The sequence below is a fragment of the Odontesthes bonariensis genome, chromosome 23 (genome assembly GCF_027942865.1).
Source record: "Odontesthes bonariensis isolate fOdoBon6 chromosome 23, fOdoBon6.hap1, whole genome shotgun sequence".
NCBI lineage: Eukaryota > Metazoa > Chordata > Actinopteri > Atheriniformes > Atherinopsidae > Odontesthes > Odontesthes bonariensis.
Window position 1 is genome coordinate 22,802,081 of NC_134528.1, and position 24,539 is coordinate 22,826,619.

A 24,539-nucleotide genomic window follows, 5' to 3' on the forward strand; every position below is an offset into this window, starting at 1 on the left:
TTTCCTGTGCGTCAGCAAAAACACAAACATGACGGAGTGCAGTTGCACGAAGAGCAAAATGGCGCCACAAGGAGTTGGATCCCAACATAAACACAGACAAGTCTCACAGACTAATAGGGCGCGCTCTTTTCCACGCATACACGAGCTTACAAGCAAATAAGTAAATAAACCAGCGGCTTCACTGTTTCCAGAATGCTGCTGATTCATACTGTCAAAAGCTGATGCCTCTCTGCTCAGAAAGAAACCACTGTCACATTGCAACGCATGCAACACAGACTGAACTTGCTGCTTTGTCCTCCTGCAGCCACAGTTATCGCTTACATTAAAGCACTGCTGAGCTAAACACACTGTTTAACTTTGCAGGAGCAAGTACACTGAATCCACTGAGCATCCACAAATAGTCAAGAAGCAAAAGCTTGGCCAACGAGAAATTACTTATTAAACTGAGCCGAGGGTAATTTTTCCATGTTTCCATGCTCTGTGGTCGGTGGCACCAGTCTTCCATTCCACTGCCCACTCTTGTCACAAATGGCTCTAAAACATTCTAACTACCACTTAAAACCTAGTTTGAGGCAATAAAGTCACATTGTAAGGTGGATGAAGAATAATTTGAAGCTTAAAAAGATGGTTTGCAGCTCAGCGTGTAGAATCTAAGTGGAACTGTTTGGTGGTGGGTTAAATGAATTAATTCAGTGTGTGATCCGTCAGATGAGATGTCCTTTGGGGACAGTTACAGTAAGTAAAGCCAGTGGTGGAAATAACTAAAAGTCTCTCTCTTGAACAGTGAATCTACAACCTTAATTCCAGTTTCACAACAGAACATAGAAGACATATTAAATGTTAATAATGAGACATTTTACTGATCCTTGAAAAATTATGAGCTCACCCTGAATTTGATGACATTAACACGCCTAGAGAGAGAGAGAGAGAGAAAAAAAACGCAACAGTGTTTTGACCCCATGCATGTTATGCCTGCCCAAAGACGTGGAAATTCTATCTTACAGAAACTCCCCTTTTTTAGGTTTTAAGGTAGTTTTACAAAAAAGGTCTTCCTCTTCAGATGCCAGATAAGCTGCAGTTTTATCCTATTTTTTTTCATTAAATTTTGTTTATAATGATGGCAATAACAGTAGCAGCCTCTTTGATTTCATTTTTTTCTTAATGGTGTAATGTACGCCTCATTTTCAGCACTGACCTTACTTGAAGAAGAAAAACTTAAAGGTTCACAAAGTTTGTATTTTCTGTCTAAACCTGGTCTAAATTTTGCCTGCACTTGGTTGTGTGTACATTTTAAGTGTATTTGACCTTCAAAGTTTACCAAAATATAAAAAATGTCATTCAAACTGCATTTGCCTTGTTTACTTTTTACTTATACTTTTCATTACATTACTTAAATACATCTATTTTTACAGTATTTCTCATACTTAAATACAAGACGTTTCGGATACTTTAAGACTTTAACTCAAGTAACATTTCAGTCATGTGACTTGGACTTTTCCCAAAGTCATATTTTGGAGGGGTACCTATACTTTTACTTGAGTGTGAGATTTCAGTACTTTATACAACACTGCCCGACTGTCTTCTCTGGGCCAGTGGAAAACTGTTCTGTGATCAAACAATTTGAAATTTGAAATTCTTTTTGGAAATCGTGTGTGTCGCCTCCTCCAGACTAAAGAGAAGAGGGACCATCTATCTTGTTGTCAGCACTCACTTCAAAAGCCTGCATCTCTGATGGTATGGGCGTGCATTAGACCTATGGAACCGTCAACTTTTACATCTGGAAAGGGACCATCAGTGCTGAAGGGTACACTCTCAGAAAATAAAGTACAGAATTGTACCTTTAGGGGTACGATGGCTTACGATGGCTTGTCACTGGGGCAGTACCCTCAGAAGGTATAGTTTTGTACCCTTGTGGTTTGTACCTTACAGAGACCAATCTTGTATCTCTGGTGGCAATTTTGCACCCTTATACTGAAGTAGCCTAACACAGACTGTCTATTGTACCCCAGCATGTAGAAAAAAAAGGTACATATGTGTACCTTTTACCACTTGAGTGCATAAATATACCTTTTGGACCCTCAAAAAGGTACATATATGTACCTTTTACCACTTGAGTACATATATGTACCCTCAAAAAGGTATATAGGTACCTTTAGGTCCAATAATTAACCCTAGGGGGTACATTAGTATAGATTGTACCTCAGGGGACAAAAAAGGACTCGTACTGTACCCCTATTTCTGAGAGTGTATGTGCAGATTTCAGAGAAACACATGCTCCCATCTAGATGATGAGGGAAGACCTTGCAGAGTTGAAGCTAGCTTGATAGTAGGAGAGTCCGGGTGCTGGACTGTCCTGCCTGCAGTTCAGGTGTTTCATCCACTGAACATTTTGGCTCATCGTGAAACTCAAAGTACAACAAGCTGTTGAGCAGCTAGAATCCTATATCAGACAAACAGCTCCTCTCCCAAAGGTCCAGCAACTGGTCTTCTCAGTTCCCAGATGTTTACAGGCTGCTGGGGAGTTTTTTCTTCCAATTTGTTGCAAAGATGAGTTGCTATCTACTGTGAAAAAAATCTATTATGAATATTGGTTTAAAATTAAATTAAATACAATTATACATGGCATTCTAAAGGCACGTCTGATATACCTTACTTAAGGTGTTAACCTGTGTAGATAATAATGGAGATATAATGAAGATCTATGAGAAAAAAAACATATATTATTTCATCAAAACACTGAGCTTTTATCACCATCGTATCACTTTGCAGAAGGAGCCGTTACCTTTGATGAACCGTTTCTATTTATTTGTGCATCTGGTCTTTATACAGAGGACACTGGCCAAATTGCCATCTTGAAAGATACTTCGAAGAAGAATGCTGTTCTGAGGTTGATGAAGAAAAGAAATGTAGGACTCAGCAGTTGTGAGGCTGTTTTGTGTTTAGTTTGAGGGTACGCATTAGATAAACGGTGTGTGAATCAACCTCAACAAAGAAGTGAAAACCTTTAAAGGCAGAGCTCATTTGGGATGGGCGAAGGGGAAAACTTTTTTAGGGCTTTTTCCAGATGAAAATGAGGATCAAAAGTCTTCGTGGTGACACTAAGGCGGCTTGTTTTCTCCTTGAAAAGTAGTTTAGCCCGCCGAAGATGCAGAGTTTTGCTAGAAAGTGGGTGAGCGGCATTTGAGACCGTTGCTTTCTCCAACTTGACCGCGTGCTGTCAGTGACTGTAACACACTGTTACTTTAAAGGGGTAGAAATATTTTGTTGCAGAAGGATTGCGCGTGGAATATGACGGGAGCAGAAAAAAAAAAAAAAACGGTACATACATGTGGTATATCGGACGACTTCACTGTCATATCCTCACTGCTGCTAATGTTGCTCATCACACTTTTTCAACTACATGTGAAAAGTCGGATTTTGTTTCATAAACTTATAAAAGCTAACACAGCACACCCAAAGTACTCAGTTTATTGTAAGCTGTTCTGATTTCAATAGTATCCATAATGTAATGCAAATTGATATCGTCAATTACTCTCTGAAAATTCTCCTAAAAAAGACATTTTCATGAATGAGGACTCTGTGAATTCTAGCCTCACAACACATTTTTGGAGAGGATGGGAGGTGGTTTGGATCATGAATGACAAGATAATCCCTCAGCTTTAAAGTCCAAATATTTATGTCTCAGCAAAACAGAATTCTCTTCGATAAAATGAAACCAACGATAAACCTGCCACCAGCGAGCTTCACGCAGTTAAACCCATGGCAGCGTCGGCGCGCTGCGGCAGAGCCTTCACTCACTGCACTCAGGCTCAGCTGATCCTGCGATCCAGCTCTGGATGGGAGTCAGCAGCTTCCTGTAAGTGCTGTTGTTTCACCACTCCAGTAATCACTGCTGTCAAATGGAAGTCACCGCATACCCACCATGACGGTGTTTAATATAGTTTCTTCCATTTTGTCCATTTCACTTTTTCCTTCTCCCACAGAAACCCTAGTTTCATAGCCACACTTAATCATTCTTGTTTGAAGGGGGGGGGGGGGGGGGGGGGGTCTGTATTGTTTGGAGAAGGTCATGATTTGGAGCTGCTGATGGAAAGTGTGTACAGGGACTTAATTGGGCTGCAGTCGGTTGCAGCGTCCAGCACAAAGAAAGTTCACATGTTTAAATTGTCTTTTGTGACACTTTGGGCAGAACATGCTGGGTGAAGAGTTTACCCAGAAACACATCTTTTACGCATTATATCTGTGCACATTTTCAAGCCAAACACAAGCCACTCTTTAAAAAAAAACAAAAAAAAAACGAGGATGACATCAAAGTGGTTGTGTTTGGACTATCTTTAAGAATGTGAAATCCCTTGGACACATGTGTGAGGGCACACACCTCTCTGAGCAATGATCTGCAAATGGAAGCGTTTACATTTTATCGCCTGCTCACTGCGATGGCGCGTTAATTTCAGTGGCCTAAGAAAATAACTTACCAATTGCTCATAATTGTTAAGAAATGGCAGCCATGTTAGATGAGGGGTTAAAGGTCGCTAGCGACAAGCTGCTCGCCAGCTGTGGGTGGGTCAAGAAGGATTAAGCTTGAGGGACAGGCAGCAGTTGGGTGGCAGTAGTTTAAAACAGGTTTGATAAGGCCCTGAGCTGTATTTTGGATCGTTTTGTGTTGTAGTTCATAGCAACGTAGTCTGCCACAGTGCAGGCATGCCTTGGTAAAGTTCGAATCATCAGTACCAGTTAAAAATGAAGACTAAAATCTCTGATCTTTTTTTCTCATGGTCGACAGTATTTTCAATCTTTTTAATCAATCTCTCCTCTTTCATAAAGGATTGTCCAGTGTTTTCTTATGTTACAGGAGATAATAAAGGAAACACTAACAATTTCAACAACCACTTAAATTCTTCCTGTTCATTACACTCAGTTATCATCCTTCCAAAGCTAAAACGACTAATCGAGCGGGCACTGGTGAAACTACACGTTGTTTGTCTCTCGCAAACTGTTAAAAAAGTTCACTTTATCAAAGTGTTTGTGACTAAGACGGAGACGAGAGAACTTTGTTTCGAACTTCTCCGATCTGGAGAGAAATTGTAACTAGGGATGCACCGATACCGACACCGGTATCGGGTTTGGAACGATCTCCCAACTGATGCCAGGACAGCTGAGTCGCTGCCCATCTTTGGCCGCAGGCTAAAAACCCATCTCTTCAGGAAACACTACCCAGATCCACCCTCTTAGGACATCACCTGTTTCGTCCCAGCTTCCTACGCACTTATTTGTTTCCTAAGTTGTCTTTTTTTCCCATTTGTCTAGGTACCTAACTTATTGCCCTTACTCTAGCACTAGTTATGCTCTTAGCTGTTTGGTTTTGGAAGGAAATGCACTTATGATTTATTGTGACCTGAAGTTCTTTTGCCTACCGATGTGGAACACACTTATTGTAAGTCGCTTTGGAAAAAAGCGTCTGCAAAATGACCGTGATGTAATGTAAATGTAACATAATGGGTATCGGGCCGATACTATTCTAATATACTTGTACTCGTACTCGTTAAAGTTAACCGATACCATGAACCGATACTAATTTATTGCATAAAGACCGCGATCAAAGGGTGGCTTGTCATTTTTGTTGTATTTTTTTAGATTGGCGGCTAGGGGAGATGCCGAGCTAATCAGGAACAGTGTGGTTAGGCTAGTGAGACCAAAACCTGTCTTCCGATTCATTGCATTTTTTTTTTTGTGGTAGAAGTATCAGCATCGGTACTCGATATCGGTAAGTACTCAGATCCAAGTATCGGTATCGTATTGGTTTGAAAAAAAGTGTTATCGCTGCATCCCTAATTGTAACTCTTAATGACACTGCAAGGCTTTTCCACACACGTCGATGGGACACTTCTGGGAATTCCCATGCTGCTTTGCGCGCGATTTCATTCACACTGCAAAGGCAGCCTGGAAACCACCGCCCTTATTTTTGCCTGAGTTAGGGAACCATTCACAGAACGGGGGAGCAGCAAGACGATGACTACGTCTATGCGCGACACCGAAGCTTGTAGAGTGTTAATCCAACATGGCAGCGGACACAACGTTACCGTTCGATGCAACCTTAGAAAGTGTTTTAAGTAGCTTAGAGCGCAAGTTTACTTTTATTTTACTTTTTTTTCTTCTTCTTCCTCGTCGAATTTCTGTCGCTCTACATACGTCATCTGGTATAAGTGATACAATTGGCTATGAATCGCGCGCAAAGCAGCATGGGAAGAACCAGACGCCAATTTGATAGACATTCGTAGTGCCCAATAAACGGCTCTAGGCATTTGTAAACCACGCCTCAAATACGAGAAAATGCACACCTAGTTCCCAGACCACCATCTCATCTAGATGTGGACGCGTCAGCCAGGCTAGCGTGAAACATGAACACATGGGTGAATTGAAAACATAGTGAACTTCTGGTGTTTATGTGAAAATGCTACTCATATATTGGAATGTATGGGAAAACGTAGCCATTTTCCCCCTCATTTGGAAGTTTCGGGAACAAAAAGTCCACTGGTTTGAAGAGACACGTTGTGAGAGAGAGAAGACTTGTTTTCCAATGTTTTGATGAAAAAATTATCCTTGTAGACTGAAAATTATGGGGGCTTTGTAACATTTTTGAGCCTTTGCAGGCCCATAAACTAAAACTCACCATAGAAACCTAACATGGTGTTATCCTAATACATATTTAGTCTCGTCTTTGGTGGCCCAAATTTGTTTTATCTTTTGAATGACCGATGAAGACATTTCTAGGAATAAATACCTTGTTTCATAATTGACCACACAATAAGTCAGTTATCAAAGTGAATCCGCCACACCATCGATGTCAGCCACATTCATTCTCTGCCTAATAGGACCTGTTCAGAACAGATGAACAGCTGAGGCGCACAAAGTTAGAAAAAACTCAAAGGTGACTACAAACCACCCTGGAAAAGAAAACACCTCCAACTCTCCAACTGTTTCACTGTCTGAAAGCCGGCCACTTCTGACCAGCGTGTGGTTGTGAGACTAATCCGACACTGAGCCACACTATAATCAGTGTTTCCACCCAGCAGAGGCAGAGATGAGTGTGAAGAGGATTTTAGTATCTCTTAAAAGTCCTGCCTGTGTGGTTGACTGTACGACTGCAAAGAAGCATGAAAACAACCCACGGGAAGGTCGAGGCAGTGTTGCACCAACATTTTAAGGGATTCCCACGCTGAAAAAGAATCCCTGGATATCAGCTTTATAGATCTGCTTTACATAACATAGCAGAGCATGTATATTCTCTCCATTGCCATTTGAGTGTCAGTCAGCTCTGACCACTGAGTCTGTGAGGGCAGGCCCACAGTGAGCTGCAGAGTGTAATCAGTGCTTTGATTTTCCTCTGGCGGCGGAGTGTAATCACAGACTGCGGGACCACAGTGCGGTTGCCTCTCCATCTCCTGCTGACGGCCCTGTGACAGCTAAATACTCAGGTCTGTGTATTCCCATTAGGCTCTTTCTGATTGGCTGGCCGGGTGCGGTTGAGCTGCTTAATTCCACATCATGGCTGGGTGGTTGGCCTCGCTCTCAGCGTTCTCTGTCATGTGGTCAGCAGTGCAGGCATCAGAAACAACAAACAAACACACCAACACAGGCCTAAAGTATAGGCTGTGGTGCTTTATATGAAAAATGCCCAACTTCCTGTACAGCGCCAGACCTCTTTCTTCTGATCTGACCGTGTGTACTTTTTTTGATTCCCACAACTACCCAAAGGTTTAGAGGCATTTTTCTTGGGTGATGTAATTAATAATGACAAACGAAGTTTTAGAAATTGGTTTTCTCAAGCTGTGCTCAATATATCTCTCACAGAGTATTCTTTGACAGTCTGAAAGGGTGACATTTTGGGGAAATCATTTCATGAAATGCGGAGTAAAAAGGGCAAAAGCTGGTTCCACGACCAATAGCTATGACAAATGTGTTTAAAGGCCCCTCAGAAATATACATATGACCTTTAGTTTATTTACAGCATACTCCTATATGATTTCAATATTTGAAATGGAACAGTGTAAACTGTAAAGAAATAGATTATTATATTCTATATTTGATACATTAGGGAAGATTAGACTGCATTTTTTATTTTATTTTTTTCACCAACCTTCAGACTCTGACAAACGTTTGTGCTGCTACATCAAGACAAAATTCATGATTAACTATGACGGTGAAAGTTAAAAAGAAAAGAGGAATTAAATTTGAGTTAAATTAGTGATATTACAATTAGATTAGCAAGTATCGCACTGTGATTTCCCCTTGTGAGTGGCTAACTGCGCTCCCATCGCGTGTTTGAGAACTAACAGCTCATGTGTTTAAGTCTAAGCATTTTGCTGCCACTTGATGGCACTCTCAGAAATATGGGGAACAATCTGGGGTATAAAGCCTCGTTTCCACCATGCAGTCCGGTACTGGTCGGGTCGCTTTAGGGTCAGCTTTGCGTTCCCACTGTACAAAGGGGACCCTCAGGGGTGGGCGGAGTGCGTGCCGAAGCGTAAATAGCAAATAACAAATAACATCCATAATCTCAAACCACCTCCAAGCTTCTTCAGCTTAATGCGACACCGGTTGAAACCACTCTCTGCCATTTTTGCGGCAGTCAGCTGGAAAACTTTTTCGTTTCGCACAGCGCCATCGAGCTCCCGCTGCACAGCCTCCTCACCAACAACGGAGAGCAGAGCCTGGAACCAGTCCTGTGTGCTCGGTACCCCAAGCAGAAGGGTTACAAAAATGGTAACGGGTACCATGGGACCGGTACGCTTTCATGGTAGTGGAAACACTGAAATAAGCGAACCGTTCTGAACCGACCCATACCGGATTGCATAGTGGAAACGAAGCTTAAGGTTACCTGACATGAGGCTCGAGTTGACAAAAAACTGCTCTGTCGAGTGAAACTAGGTGCTAAAATACTGAAGATTGTCCATTGTAAGCCCTTCTTAGTTCACGCTAACTTTAAAAGCAGTCCATATTGGACCCACGTGCAGCATCATCTTCTACAAGATGTTCTGTTTTGGAGGAGCTGCAAGTCCTTTTAGCCTTAGATCGACGCTGACGAATATCTACATGCACACAAGCCCTATAAGTCTAAAGCATGATACAGTTTCACTGATAAACCTAAGAAGTTAGCAACATGCCCTTCGGTTAGCTTTCAAGAGACAGCAACGGGCAAAAGATGCAAACATTGCTCATAATTTATGTTTTGCTTGCAATACTGTTCTCTGTTCTCTTTTAAAAGAAAGAAAAGCCTAAATATTCAGCTAAATTGTTTTCTCTCTGAGTATTTTAATTTGATTGTTCAGTCGGTAGTAGTGAGATTGTGTCTCTCTCAGCCCAGAATGTATTGTGAATCAAACCTAACCCGTAGTCAAAAGCTTCAGTCAGATATAAGATCAGATCAGATTCAGATTTAGATTTATTGGTCATGCATACACACGAAATTTGTCCTCCGCTTTTAACCCATTCAGGTTGGCACCTGCAGGTGCAGCAAGTATAAGGACACTGAGAATGAACCTAAAGTGAAATAAAGCTACTCTGAATTAGCCTGGAAAACCAGCGCCAACTGCTGGACGGCAAAATGTTTTGCCTGCGGTTGGGTCTGGCCTCGATCCACTTGTCATTTTGAAAATACTGCCCTGAATCTGGCAGATGGCAACTAAACCAATCACAACGCAGAGATGTGTTTTGAATCAACGCGGGCGGGCCAGAGGGTTCTGAGGGAGTGACGACAGAGCAGTGCGACGTTGGGCAGTGGAAGCGAACATAGACAAGCGAAAGCACAACAAGAAAGATGGCGGCGGCAATGGAACAGTGCTCGTTTGATTCAGCCTTGGCACACAGCCATTATAACGAACAGCCTTGCCACTCTCTATTAAGCCCCATTGTACCGGCTTTTTGGCTGCAGTTCCACCAGAATTCCACTGGGAGCGTCGGTGGAGACCAGAATGAATGGGGCCCAATGGAGCTAGATGCTACAAATGGTCAGTTTCACCTAAGTCTCCTCAAGAGCGCTCAGATTTGAATGTAGTTTCTGAGAGCTCAACATGGGTTTCAAGTAAAAAATCAACTGAACGAGTACATATATCCCTTTGATTTCTTACTGGTTGGCTTCTTGTTGTCCACAACGCGCTAGCATTGTGCTAATGACAGCTGGTCGACCAGCTATGTATGACGTCATATACACTTCAAATCCTTTTTTTAAGCAAATGAGTGGCTCTAAAAATCTAAAACTCAGCCATGGGTATTTTCTAAACACCCTCTTTCGAAAACAACATTCGAATTACTAGAGAAAAAATTATATCTTGAGATAAGGGCACGAAAGGGCGTATAGCTCCATAGGACTCCATTCATTCTGGTCTCCAAAATTGGGCGCCCCACGTGGAAAGAGGGTGGAACTGCAACCAAAATCGCCTCGTTGGAAACCGGAAATGCACCGTGAGTGGCGTATCTGTCCTATTATAGAATCTGTGCTTGGCATCAGTTTTGGAAGAGTCCCCTCCCACCAAAGCTTTCTGTCGCGCTTACTACGTCACAGTCAGTTGCGCTGATTGGTCAGAGCGTTGGCCTATAGGCACAGACGCGGTTTGAAAGACAACGGGTTGTGCTCATCAACAATGTTCCGTTGTATCCATTGATCGGTGCCAGACTAAATTAGACATCCAATCCATTTAGGCTGGTTTATCAGGCTAACTCTGAATCACTTTATAGATCTTTATAGAGCTGATTCTCTCTGAGTTCATCAAAAGCAGTGACATTGAACAGCAGTGTCCCTGGGCAAGACAGCGAATCCCATTGCATGCACTGTAAAGACTGCTTATAGTATGGAATAAAAGAAGCTGAGCCTTAAGCACCTTGTAGAGGATGGATTAGGTTCAAAGATACTACATAAGTGCAAAGTTGAAACAGAGCTGTTGTCTCCTTAAGGAAGGCCTGTTTGACTGACGACAAGCTGCTGTTGTGACCAGCAAAGGGTTTTTACAACATTTCTACATGATGCTTTGTCATAAGCGAAGCCAGTGTATCCACGGTGTTTTGATGGTTTCTGTAGAAATTTCAAGTGCGTCATGCTTGTCTCCACATGTCAAAGTTAACGGCACTATTTACATGAAATTACTGTACGTTCTCCTATTAAATGCCTGCATTTAGCCCAGTCCTCCTTCAGCTTGGAGTTTAGGAGTCCAAGCCCCTGAGAGACACCAAGGCGAGGCAACCTCTTGGCACTCACTTCCCAGTCTGGATGCCTCGAGGACTAGGTAGCTCCCAGACATTTGGCCCCTGTGGCATTAAAGCTTCCAGGTTTGTGTCATGATCCAGCAAAGGGGAGCAAAACCACCCCACCCTCCATCTGTCCGACAGAAAAGAGCGGTTTGTGTTTCTGAGCAGGCAGAGAATAGAAGAAATAGATAGAATTACTCCTGTGCTACACATCATGCTTGCCGGCCTCTGTGCTCCAGATGTAGACACTTGATAGTGGTTTAGTCTCGCTGGTTAGTCACAGCCTGACTCACCTTGCTGACAGGGAAATCATAAGGCAGCTTGACCACTGCTGTGTCAGGTTGTCTGACAGCACCACTGCCCATGAAGGTTGCAAAGTCACGGCTTCTGACATGTAACCGTAGCTCTAAATTGGTCTGAATGATCAGCTTTGAGACTACAAGTCTGGGAAAACACTAAATCAATGTATCTCTCGCATTATGCCATGACAAGTCAGAAGCTATGAGCTATTGATATGAGTTATGAGTCATATCTTCTGTTCACTAGCCAAAAGTAAAACAGTATCCATGGCTTTGTTATGGAAATGCTTGTTACTTAGCCTAACATTTACCAGGGTTAGCATTTTATGTTGTAATTTTGGAGCCATAGGAAAGAACAATAATCACTGGGGTAGCAGTTTGATGACTTGCTGTTAGCATTGCCAGCAAGACTTAATTGAAGTGCATGGCACATGCTTTGGAGGAAAGATTGTCATGTTTTACTGATCCACTTTCCCCACAGTGGTGCGCTTCTATTACTCACCACTATTCAAAACTAATTTCCCCTTGAAGGAAAGTTGGATGTGTCCAATTACTAACTCCCCACTTCCTGTGATCTGTGTTTGGCATGTCAACAGTTTGATTCACTCTGTGCTGCACAGCTTTTCTGTTCTCCACCCACAGTTGTGCCATCAGTCCTCGTTCATGTAGAATTGCCATTACTCAGGCATACTAAAGATGCAGCATCATCTGTTCTGTGTTATCTTAGATTCAAAGATGCATTGTCAGCCAATACGCATTAATCACATTACTTGCATTAAAAGTCTTTTACTAGTTATAGACACAAAACAAAGCTTTTCAAAGTTGTGCAAAGGAGGGAACCCCATTCCAATGCCACACAATGGTTTGGTCCACACACAGCTCTCAGTGGGCACAGCAATATTCAGGGATAAAGACCTTATTCAGAATAAGATACAGCCACTTAAAGTAACACTAGAGAATCTTGCAAATCCTTTTGCTCATTGGCTCCCCCCTACATTTGTGGGATGGCTTCAGGCTTCAGTTTGCTTCCAAACTAGTCAGAAGCCCATAGTTTTAAGGTTCACAAATGTGTGTTGCTTTAAACAGCATTTTCTGACTACCTTAACCTAAATAAGGTCATATTTACAGTACGCAATATTTGAACGAGACATTGAAACTTGGCAGACACAAGAGACATGAAATTAAATTAGGAATCTGATATAATAAAAAACATTTTAGAGATTTAACCCTCAACTTTTACTGATAATTATGGACTCCTCTCATGTTCATCATTTATTCTTTTTAAGCCTTACATCATGCTTGAAAGGCAAACGCAAGCATGTATCCTATCTGGTCGAAATGGGTTTAATTAAAAAGTTGGGCTCTGACCAAAATACTAAATCTTTTGATTGATTTAGCCACTGACTGAACTTTTCAATCCTGTAAAACATATTAGTTAGCCATCATGGGCATTTGGTTTACAAGTTACATCAAATGCATGTTAATATGACAAGCCATTAACCAGAGTGCTTTCATACATGCTTTCCTGCTGTGATAAAGAACACTTACTGACATGACTGAAGGTTATATTACATGTACAGTAACTCTAGAAAAGTGTTTTCTTTCACTTCAGGCTGGGAATGTTGCACAGAACATCCACTTCAGTTTGTATTTTCTACTGTAATGGTAAATCGAGCATCATGTCACAGGAAATGTGGACCCAACTCTACTTGTGCTTGCCTGTCGGGACTGAGGGTTCATTTATGGTAGCACATAGGTATCAGACGGTGAGTTAAGGATCTCAGGTATTCAACCAACACATTCTTGCTCGCATTCAATCCTCCGTAAAAGCTAACAGTGCAAAGCCCTCAGAGATCACGTGACAATCAAATGTTGACTGGTTGAAAATGAGCCCAAACCGGAAGGGGGAAGTATCCCATCGGATAAGCATAGACAACAGGGGAGTCTTAATTATTTTGAACACTTTAGTTACACTTTACATCAAAGCAGATTTTTGCCCACTTTGATTTCTTTTTTGCAACGAACAAAAGCTAAAGGACCAACAACAACACATGTTTGCAGAGCATCAATACAAAGCATGCATGCTAACATAAATGAATACTTCTGCAGTGTTGAAAGTGGCATAATAGCTAAAAGGTCATAGCTTGTAAGATTGCTCTAGTAACTATTATGGACAAAGGGGATAATTCCTAAAAGAGACTGAAGGTACTGTAGAAATTTGTTTGTGCCTTTGTTTGAGTTGGTAAACAACTGCTACTTTCCTCTCACACTATTGTCGCTTTTCCACTAGCTTGCTTCGACTGTTGCGTGTTTCCACTAGCACGCCGTACCTGCAACCGGGACGATTTTCCGTATCACCTCAGCCCGAGCGGGCCGAAGCGTTACTAAAACGTGACGTCAGCCGACTGCCTTCCACTGATTGGGCGATGAGTGTCGCCACTGGATGCATCATAACGCGGATAATAAAAGCTAGCGTTAGCAACTGTTAGCTTACCTCCAAACGTTGTCTTTTTGAAGCTCGTAACAAAACTCTCCGGTACTTTTCAATACTGTTTTGTCTGGCGGCCAGGAGTCTTCTCTGGCTCTCTTCTCTTGCCTTCTGTGCGACAAAAAGCCACAGGGTGAGCAGCAACACGCGCAGCTGTGTTACGACGACCCCGCCCACATCAAGGAGGCACGAAGTATACTCGTTTGTGATGGAAACACAACCAAACCGAGCCGTGGTGAGCTAGTGGAAAAGCGCCATATAATGCATCCTCTCTCCGTTGTTCTACCTGAAGTTTTACCACACTTCGGAACACTCCACATATTACTTTCCGTCTATCATTTAAAATATTCTTGTGTTCTGGTCCACTTGTGTAATACTTGTTTTCCTAGTTCTTTTCCAGCCCATTTGAGTCATAGAAGCACAGTTTATTCTTCTTAATATCATGCACTAAGTCTCTGCGGCAAGGGGACTTTAATGTCAGATAAGTTAAACGCTGTTTATATGCATGCCAGTATTGGCATATTTACTGCTGTCCCACAAAAACGTGCTCCTCAACTGTTTCGCTTCAGCTGTCACATTGTAGTCCACAAAACCGATATTTGAATAGTGCATGTGCTGTGTTAAAAGGGCACGTGGCGCCCATATGAACTGTACTACACTAATTGTAGCTGAATTTGGACTGTGAACAGCGTGGTTTCTGACAGTTGGGGTAGAAAAGCTGCCGTACACCAAGTATTTGTGCCTTTAAGAATGACTTTTCATGTTTTTCCATTTCTTGTCCCTCGAGGTAAGATTTACTGGTAGTGCTGTTTTTGCAGCTTTGTTTGCTTAAGTTTAGTGTTTCCCCCTATTATCCCAGGCGCTTCCATGTTCATTGTTCTGTTTAAACTGGACCACTTTGACCCTTCACACATTCTTGGCTATCTGCACCCTAGGAAAAAAAAACTTTTTTAAATATGTTTGTCACTAATCTCTACAATCAGGGAAACTGTCATCTAAATTATGAATTACATCTGCAAAGGCAACTATTAAGTCCAGTGCTCTCAAATAAAAATGCCCCATTCTATGCAGTTTTCATTTTCTTTTTTATTTCGTAATTTCGTGTCCCCTGATTTTGTGTTTGAATGTGGTCATAATGCTTCTATCTATGCTGTTAATGATGTACTTTGCTATACAGATAAAGTTAATTTGCCTTGTCATGTTGAAAACGAACTAGATAGTTAGAGCCATGAAACATTCTATCAATTTCAGTTAAATAAAATGGGCAACAATGGAGTTTTCTTTCTGTTTTGATTCTTTAAAGGCTGCAATGCTTCTTTCGTCCTGTGAAGGACTTTCAAATCAAATAATCTATAACTTTAAAAAGCTTATGTCACAGTTGTCATCTCATCATTCTGTCATGTCAGATCAGTCTAAAGAAATAGATATTGAGTACATTGAGGGGATCCCCGTGCACTTATGGTGCACGAGTAACTTTGCTGGCATTGTTTGGGTCCTCTTGTGGAGTGGAAGTAACTTTTTTTTCTTGGTCGCTCTGGTACACCAAGTGAATATCACAATGATGGCCACAGTGAATGGCTTCTAAAAGTCTGAATCAGCTCTGTTGACATTTAAAGTGAGGAATTGAATAGTTTTGTCTTTAAAGGAGAAGTTTTTTTTTTTTTTTAAACCTGGACCTTATTTCTGGCATAAAATACGTTCAGCGACTCACCGATAACAGTTTGGCAAAAGTCGGCATCCTTCGGAAGACATTTAGATTACTCGAGATCCGCGGATATGAATGAATGAACGCGTACTATTGCACTGTTAGCTCATAGCTGACATGTTGTTGTATTTCATGCCAGAAATATGGTCCAGGTTTAAAAAAAACGAACTTCCCATTTAAGCCAGTGTTTCATTTGACGCTAAATTAGTTAGTGTACCCTCAAGTGCAGGATTTTTTCCAGTTTCTATGGAAATAAACTCTGAAATACCTTTAAAAATACACACAGTTACTTTTTGTGATAACAGGGTTAGTATGCTGGTGTACAGGTGGCAGATAGCGCAAGGCAGTATCTATCAACACATAGAAACAGCATAGATACACCGACTTGGATTTCATGGGGGTCAAGCTGTATCACACATATACAGTAGAAGAGACGTTACTGTACTGACCGACTGACAGATGCATGATGCTGCAACACAGAAATGACAAATACTCTCAATATATTTTTTAACTGGGACAAAAAGAAAACAGATGAATCTTCACGTAATGAGTCACAATGAGAGTATCAGCACCTGTGCGTGCTTTTAGAGTGCGGTGTGTTTGTAAAACTCTCCGTGCATATTTTCAGCTGCTTTGGATGAAAAAGTAAGTTCTGGAGAAAGATGTAGAAAAACTGGAAGAGGGTGAAGAAAAAAATCTCAACCTAAGGCAACCCCAGTGGGCTAATGTGTTCCTTAAGTAGTAGTTCACTGCTTTAATGTGTTCTACCCACAGTGGGAGAGAGACAGAAAGAGAGAGACCCCACAATTTGGAGAGAAAATGTATTTCCCAGAATGCAGGATGCGCCGTGCAGTGCCGTAACAGCTGCTGGAAGCATCAGGAGTGTTCAGTGCTTGCAGCTCTACTTTGTGAGGTTGCCCCTTCAGGTATTCTCAAATCCACCCCCCAGTATGCCAACCCAACAAGTCCTTACTTTCCTCCTCACTCAGATTCCTCAACTTCTTCCATTCACTTAAGGACTATCAGTCTTCTTCATTTTTTCCATCTTTGTCTCTCGTTTCCTTCTCGACTGTACCTATTCCTGTTAGCGCCGCTCCTCACCTCCCTCCCTACTCCACAGAGGTGAGGAGAGGACCGAGGAGGAGACGGAGCGAGGAACCTTAATGCATTTACCATTACAGGAGCTAGATCTGGATGTCTGGCCATTAGCAATGAGTATTTCATGACTAGTGTTTAGTGCTGCCTCGGGACAACAGAACACATTTAGCTAAAAGTTGTATTTGTCATGCTGACGAATGACATTGGGGAAAAGGATGGAGAGAATATGGGAAAAGATGAAGAAATTGGAATACTCTGTTGCAAAAGTTATTTCACAAAGAATATTTATATAACCAAAGTGTTACATAAATAGGGAATATAAAACAAATACCTGTGAATATTTTAATGAACTGACCATTTCATCGAATTCTTCTTTCAGGTGTCACGCCTCAGAGTTAAATTCCCCACAACTATGGTCGAATAGCCTAATGGCATTTTTCCAATTGACTGCGTTAGCATGAACAAAACCAGAGACTTTCATTTGGTTTTACTTTGCACTGTCAACGTCAGTCATTTTCACACTTGTCAGCAATCCCCACATATCCAAAGACCAATAACTACCTCTGATGTAAGTGTTTTCTCTTGAGCCCCACACAGCTTTGGAATTATTGGGGTTATTTGAGAATTACAAAGTGATATAATAATTAAAACAAGCATGTATGCATTCTTGCCAAGATGTCCTGTGCCCCCCCCCTTGCAAAACCACAACTTGTTTGGAAGGTGTCAGTGGATGGATTTTGTTACCTTTGGAAGGAGCGAGTTGCTTTTTTTCCACATGGTACATGCATGCTAAACCACGGAGACTGACTCCAGCTGCATATTTGAAAAACTTGAATGAGTGGTGTCAATTTTCTCATTAAAGTCCACACAAAATTATGAATAAATGAATGTGTGTCCTGCTCTTTCCTCCTTGTGTGTGTGGGCGTGAGCACCAATTCGGTGTACCCTCCCAGAAGCAGGCGTGGCTGCCCCAGTTTCTCCTGCACACCTGACCATCATCATTCATCCTCTACAGTATTTAACTTGGACTCTCCTTCCACTCATCGCCTGATTGTTTATCTACTTTGTATGGTAGTGTGATCAAGGCCTCTCAACCATAGTATCTTGCCTTTTAATCATGTGTCCTCTTCTCCTCTGCCTCCTCTGCCCAACTCCGATGTGCCTGCAGGCGTACTTCGCTGAGAAATCCTGCTGTGGTCTCGCCTTCAAGAACCTTTTTTTTTTTTGTTATTATTTTTTTGGAGTTGTATATGCCTTTAATGGACAGTACAGTTGTAAAGAGACAGGAAGCATGGGGCAAAGAGAGGGGGAATGACATCGATGTCCGATGCGGGACTCAAACCGGGGCCAGCTGCAGCGGAGACTGTAGCCTCTATACATGGGGCGCCTGCTCAGCCCACTACGCCACCGACCACCCTCTCAACACAACCTTACGTATTCACCCGCACTACCTCCTCGACTTAATCCCCAAGGATCTCTAGCAAAATTAAAAGACACTCTTTACCAAATCCCTTTGTGTGTGTCCAGCAATTGAGTCCTTCACACCCACCTTGTGACACCTTCTCCTTCCTCTCTGCTGTGCTTTGGCCTTTATAGCCACTCCTTGAATAGTAAGCTGCCATGCATGCACAGCTTATTAACCATGACAACAAAATTGACTCTAGTTAGACTTCTGGCTCTGACTGGCTGTTTTCACTTTGGTACCGTGAATTCCTGCAAATCCCGTAAGAAGCATTATGAGGAGCTGGAGGCATAGGGATTTAATCAATTCTTTTACTTTTTCACCCAACACATTTCATCTCATTAATTTCTGTCAGAGCATTGTGACAATTCCAGGATTCATGACTAAATTAGTTTTATTCGAGTTAATAAAGTCTGACAGTTCTGTTATTGGCTAACACTGAGGTACAATTTATGACGCTGTTGAGCAGCAGTCTTGAGCAATAGCTCGCCAGGCTTTTTCGAAAGTCTGTTAAAGTTCTTCTTTGGACATTGGCTGCTTTTTTCACGAATTCTCAGTCCAGTCATTGCACTAGACCATTTTCAGTGTGTTGTTTTGTTAGGCCGCTCCAGTGACCAAGCATAAAAAAGGCACCTAATGCAGGGAATGAACCAGTGTCATGTCAACACATAAGAGACATCTCAGCAGAGGACAGATTCTAAATTGTGTCTTCGGGCACTTTGTTAGTAGCAGCCTGTCACAAAGACACAATGTGTTTCCATGTCTTTAAGTTGCATCTATGAAAATGCCAAAGAAAACCCAGTTTGACAGACATAAAATGATATTTTTGCACCAATAACTATGAGCTGAAAACTTGACTTATCTCAGCAAAAACTATTGACAGTCATTGAAAAGTATCTGAAAGTGATGCCCTTGAGAAATGGGGAAAAAATCCATCAAAATGACACAAGGAGTGGACTGAAAATCATTGGCAACAGGTCTTATGAAGGGATAAATCCTCCCCAGAGCCCGAGCAGCAACATCATCGAAGCAGTGTGAGATCATCCTGACAGCGAAGGGAACAAAAGGCAGCCGACATCCAAAAAAGAGCTTTGGAAGGTCCTTGAAGAAGCCTGGAGAACTATTCCTGAAGACAACTTAAAGAAATGACGAGAAGGCTTGTCTAAGAGGGTTCCCACTGTGCTGAAGAATAAAAGTGTTCATATGATCTTGACTTCAACCTTGTTTGAATTGTACAAACTCTGTTTTTGCCTCATGTATTGCACATTTAGATCATTCAAAACACCTTATTTTCCCCCCAGTTTCCTAGCAATATATAAAGTAACAAAGGGTGGCTCAAGACTTTCGCACAGTACTGTATCAAATAAGTACGGAGAGATCATATCCTACATTATAACAACTTCAGTTTATGGTCCAGGCAGCTTGTTCCTGCTTTCAATGCCCTTGTAATGTTAAGAGTTACTTGTCAGCTGAAATGGCAGTGAAGTGAATTCACACTCTGTTGTGTGACATTTAAGAACTAGTGGAAACTTCAGATAGTCTTATCAAACTATAAAATGCAGAAATTGCTTAAACTAAGCTCTTACACATGAGTCGATCCTGTAAAATGGCCTCCTGATTTCCAAGGACTGGAAATACTCTCTTTGTTCCCTCTTGCAATTCTCTCCCTCCTCCTTTGAATTTCATGCTGTCACTGTCTCTCACCCAGTCAAGCTCACCATCGCTGTAGTTTATCGCCCACCAGGCCCTATTGGGGACTTCCTGGAAGAGCTGGACACTCTTGTCTCTCACTTCCCTGATGATGGCTCCGGCCTCACCCTTCTCGGTGATTTCAACATCCAGACAAAGAAGCTTCACCCTCTTGTTTCTCTTCTCTCCTCCTTCGACCTAGCTCTCTCCCCATCTCCTCCTACCCACAAGGCTGGCAACACACTGGACCTTATCTTCACCAGACACTGTTCTAGCGCCAACCTCTCTGTCACTCCTCTTCATCTCTCTGACCACTACTTCATGTCCTACACCCTCTCCCTCTCTTCTCCTCCCTCCCGACCTTCCCCCACCCACTTGGTATCTTCTCGTCCCAATCTCCGCTCTCTCTCCCCCACTGACTTCTCCTCTTCTGTTCTCTCTGCTCTGCCTGCCCCTGAATCTTTTTCTCTTCTTTCCCCTGACACTTCTACTGATCTTCTTCTCTCCACCCCGTCCTCCTCTCTGGACAAACTCTGTCCCCTCACCTCCAGGCCTGCACGCTCAGCTCCACCTGCCCCATGGCTGTCGGACTCAGTGCGTACTGAGAGGCGGAGCGTGAGGGCGGCCGAGCGCAAATGGAGGAAAAGTAAACTTCCTGAAGACCTTCTTGCCTTCCAGTCCTTGCTTTCCACTTTTTCCTCCTCTCTCTCTGCTGCCAAAACTGCCTTCTTCTGTAACAAAATTCAAACTTCTGCTTCCAACCCCAAAAAACTCTTCCAAACTTTCTCATCCCTCCTCCAACCCCATCCCCTCTCCCCTCCTCCTCCCTCCTCCCTGACGATTTCGCCGACTTCTTTGACAAGAAGGTTAACGATATCCGATCTTCCTTCCCTCACCTCCCAGCTGTCCACACCACCCACACCTGTCGCCCTCCCACTCCTCCCTCCCTACCACCTTCTCCCTCACCTCCCTCTCTGTCCCACTTCTCTCCCCTCTCTGCAAATGAGGTCCTCCACCTTGTAACATCCAGCCGCCCCACCACATGTTCCCTTGACCCAGTCCCTTCCCCTCTCCTTCATTCTGCTGCACCTGATCTTCTTCCTTACCTGACCCACCTCATTAACACATCTTTGACATCAGGCTCTTTTCCTTCTGCTTTCAGGACTGCCAGAGTCACTCCTCTTCTAAAGAAACCAGCTCTTGACCCTTCAGAGATCAAGAACTACAGACCGGTATCCCTTCTACCCTTTCTGTCCAAAACTCTTGAATGTGCTGTCTTCAAACAACTGTCCTCTTACCTCCACCAGAACAACCTCTTGGATCCCTACCAGTCCGGGTTCAAGGTGGGCCACTCAACTGAGATGGCCCTCCTAGCAGTAACTGAGTCACTCCAAACTGCTCGAGCTAACTCTCTCTCCTCTGTCCTGATTCTCCTGGACCTGTCTGCAGCATTTGACACAGTGAACCACGACATCCTTCTCTCTACCCTGGAGGGAATGGGGGTTTCTGGCTCTGCACTCTCCATGTTCTCATCCTACCTGACAGATCGCTTCTACCAGGTCACACTGAGAGGGTCTGTGTCGAAGCCACGTAGGCTCACCACCGGGGTTCCCCAAGGTTCGGTCCTGGGTCCTCTTCTTTTCTCCCTCTACACATCATCTCTTGGTTCTGTCATCCACTCCCATAACTTTTCCTACCACTGCTATGCAGACGACACCCAGCTGATTATGTCTTTTCCCCCTTCTGACACCCAAGTGGAAGCACGCATTGCTGCGTGCCTGGCAGACATCTCGGGGTGGATGTCGATGCACCACCTTAAGCTCAACCTGGACAAGACTGAGCTGGTGTTTCTCCCGGGGAAGGCCTGCCCATTCAGAGACCTGGCCATCACCATGGATGACTCTGTGGTGACATCAACCCGGACCACGAGGAATCTGGGTGTGACCCTGGACGACGAACTGTCGTTCTCGCCAAACATCGCATCAGTGACCCGTTCCTGCCGATTCCTCCTCTACAACATCCGGAGGATTCGCCCCTTCCTCACCGACAAGGCAGCACAGGTGCTCATCCAGGCTCTTGTCATCTCCCGCCTGGACTACTGCAACTCCCTCCTTGCTGGCGCTCCGGCTTCTGCCATCAGACCTCTGGAGCTGGTTCAGAAAGCTGCTGCTCGTCTGGTGTTCAACCTCCCCAAGTTCTCCCACACCACTCCCCTTCTCCGCTCTCTACACCTGCTCCCTGTAGCTGCTCGCATCCAGTTTAAGACTCTGGTGCTAGCCTACAGGGCAGTGGAAGGAACAGCTCCTTCATACCTCCAGGCTATGGTCAAGCCCTACACCCCCGCCCGACCACTTTGCTCTGCGGCCACCAGGCGCCTGGCTGCCCCGTCACTCAGGGGTCCCTGCGCACGATCGACACGGTCACGGCTTTTCTCTGTTCTGGCACCCCGATGGTGGAACGATCTCCCGACTGATATCAGGACAGCTGAGTCGCTGCTCATCTTTCGCCGTAGGCTGAAAACCCACCTCTTCAAGAAAAACTACCCTGATCCGCCCTCTTAGGACAGCACCTGCGCCGTTCTAGTTCCTTACGCACTTATTGTTTCCTCCACCACTGGCACCCTCTATATTTTCATTACCCCCTACCCGAACCAGGGTTTGAATCCCAGTCCTGCTTTTCTTACCTCTTTTATTTCTTCCCCTACCCGAACCAGGGTTTGCATCCCATTCCTGCTTTTCTTACCTCTTTTATGTCTTCCCCTACCCGAACCAGGGTTTGCATCCCATTCCTGCTTTTCTTACCTCTTTTATTTCTTCCCCTACCCGAACCAGGGTTTGCATCCCCACCCCGCTGTGACTGGTGTGCAGTTGGTGAGAGGCTGGTTGGTTATCGCACTTACTCTAGCACTAGTTTTGCTCTTAGCTGTTTGGTATTATAAGGAAATGCACTTATGATTTCTTGTGACCTGAAGTTCTTTTGCCTACCGATGTTGAACGCACTTATTGTAAGTCGCTTTGGTTAAAAGCGTCTGCAAAATGACCGTTATGTAATGTAATGTAATGTAATATCACAGATCTTTCAAAATTGACTTGAATTAAGACAGTCATGTGTTCGGGTCTCTCAAAGAACTATGTTTATATTCTCCCCTTGATGAAAAAAAACAAAAAAACTTGAAATTCAGCCGTCAAGGCCCATTGATCAGATAATTTTGTTTGCGTCTCTCTGTCTGTCTGCCAGGAAAGATTTGTGGGATGACATTCAGTCCTACGACCGATGCAGGTCTCAGTCAAAGAAAAGAGGAATCTTTAAAACCGCTCATCTTGCTTTTTCATTTCTCCACCAGGAATCTCTTCTTTAAAGAACATTTTATTCCATGGGTCAATTTTCATTTCACCCAATTTCTGGCATTCTGTCAGTTCTCCCTGCACTGTTGCTATGGATCAGTAGCTCATAGCTGAACAGGTGTGAAGCAGTGTGTATTTGTTAACATTTGGGATTATGTTACATTCCGAGAATTTGTTGGACAGGAATACCACTGTTTTGACTTTGTTGGATTTCCAAGAGAGATGTGATAACTGATCTATTGACAAGGTCGCTTGGACAGCCTTAAGGATATCCATCGAGAAGAAAACTTACAGTCTATGAGTCTAAGTGATCAAATATCTAAATGATGAAATATCATCTGATCTCAAATGTTAGATGGCTACATTAAATACCATTCTGAAAATCCAGTTAATGTCTTGCTCTATTTGACATTTGATGGCATGGTGCGGCAATCTCTCATCACATCATGCTTTTTGGCCTTAAACCTTGGAGTTTAAGGGGGGGGGGGGGGGGGGGGCTTTCGTCATTGGGTAAGAAGAAGGGTGATTGTCATTCTCCCTTTATGGGATCTCAGTGAATGAAACCAGGCTCTGACACAAGCTGCATCAGCTCCTGAGACACTCTCAGTATCGAATTACATCACACCTCGTAAACCTGCCAGTCAGTTGCAACCAGAAAACCCTTCTCCACTCGCTTCACCCCGTAACATGCAGCCTGTTTGCCAAACGCCTCTCTGGAATTGTGTCTTTCTGGTACCGGGTGATCAGATTGCACTATTGTCTAAAAGGCCTGGGAATACTTTGTTGTCAAAATAACCTTCTTTTATAGATTTCTTTTGAATTCTTTTGGCTTCTTTGACGCTATAACTCAAAGCTCAGAAAGGGAATTTGATAGGAATTGTATACACCCTGTGTTAAAGCAATAAGTGTTTCGGCCAAACCTATGAAGATGTCATGGCAGGTAGAGCTGTCATATAAAGCTGTCGCGTGGCCTCGGGTAGACCACGCATCTGGTTTTAAGAGGGTGACATCACTGTCTTGGAGCACCATGATACACGGACACACACCGGAGCACATGTGCATTTAAAAACAAAAGGATTAGATGGCTCAAGTCTAGCCTGACATAAACACTCTGGCAACTCTGGCATTGAATGTTCCTCATCCATTTGTGCAATGATCATTGTGTTTCTTGAAGTTAATGCACTGTGAATCTGAATGAACGAGTGTCAGCAGT